The sequence below is a fragment of the Pagrus pagrus genome (genome assembly GCF_965226575.1).
Source record: "Pagrus pagrus genome assembly, chromosome: 3".
Taxonomy (NCBI): Eukaryota; Metazoa; Chordata; class Actinopteri; order Spariformes; family Sparidae; genus Pagrus; species Pagrus pagrus.
This window is the reverse complement of record NC_140187.1, coordinates 25,218,959-25,220,184: the sequence shown is the minus strand read 5'-3', so window position 1 is coordinate 25,220,184 and position 1,226 is coordinate 25,218,959. Positions and strand designations below refer to the sequence as shown.

The 1,226-nt window shown below is 41.2% G+C and overlaps 1 long non-coding RNA gene across 1 annotated transcript; it reads right to left on the bottom strand.

Moving 5' to 3' along the window:
- Positions 1-375: 375 nt before the first annotated feature.
- LOC311254313 lies at positions 376-938 on the bottom strand. Its single transcript, XR_014622233.1, has 3 exons — positions 899-938; positions 716-803; positions 376-601 (listed from the first exon to the last, which is right to left on the bottom strand). It is a non-coding gene; the product is annotated as an uncharacterized lncRNA (long non-coding RNA).
- Between the last annotated feature and the right edge of the window lie 288 nt (positions 939-1,226).

Below are 1,226 nucleotides of genomic sequence, written 5' to 3'. Positions count from 1 at the left end.
GTTTTGCACTCCATGTAAAAGGTTGTTAGCAATAACACAATGTCTTGACAGTTTGCACATTTTGTCCTACATTTAAGCGTTACAGTTTCTCTACTGCTTTGTTGAGGCTGGTAGGTTCAGCAAAGCCTTTTCTGCATAACGTGAGTTTTTGAGTCCTCCGTGCTTGCTGTATACTTTTTGACATTACTAGTACTGGTAAAGTACACCTCTGCACTGCAGGCTTGAACAAGCCCCAGACAAGGACAATTCATTTTTGTGAAAATCTTTTTAACATTGGTGCAATGTTTACAGAAGAAAAATCATCTGCAATGTTTCATATTGTTTCCTTTGTTTTTTTTGTTTTTTTTTGACATTTTCAACACTCAAAACATGCGGTTGCCTTCAAAATGTCGAGGCAGTGATGGTTTTTGTTATTACTTCAGCAATTTCCAGCATTTGATGAACTTTGTCTTGTCTGATTCAGAGTCTTTTTGTGGTTCTTGTGTTTGGAACATGAGGATTTGTTCAAGACATTTAATGTAGTCGTCAAGCCAGAGTATTTTCTTTGTCCATCAAAACCCGGTCTTTTTGTCCCATCTTGTGAGTACAATACCAAATTGATCTGTTGAGCAAAAATTACCACTATACATTGAAATCAATACTTTAATGATTGTTATGGTTTGCAATTTGGACCCAAATGCAGAACACAGACGAAGAAGAAAGGTGACGTACTGACATCTGTCAACTGGCTGGCAGGCGCGGCTGTTGGCTAGGAGGATACTGGCAGTCAGACAGACAGGAAGGCCAGCTAGTGGTTAATGATCCTGGGACACATGGAGAAATACTGGTTAACATACACAATGAACAAGAAGCTGAACACCAGAAACAACAAGCTAATTCAGCCTTGACATGCAACTACCACTGTGGATGAGACGATGAAGAGTCGGGTTTGAAACGCTGCCAGCTGATGAGCTAATGAGAAGCAGGTGAGCAGTTTGACTGTGAGATGTGATGAGTCGATTGCAGACAGGTGTGCAGCATGAGCAGCGCTGGGAGCAGGGAGAATGAGGACGGCAGAGCATAGTCACGGCAACACACACGAACACAGACAGAGAGCGACGGGCCCTGTCCACATGCACATGAGTATTTCTTTAAACAAAGATTTTTGCCATTTCGCATTTGTACACACATAAACTGGGTTTTAGTTCACTGAAAACAAACCTTTTGGAGATTTTTGGTAACATTGA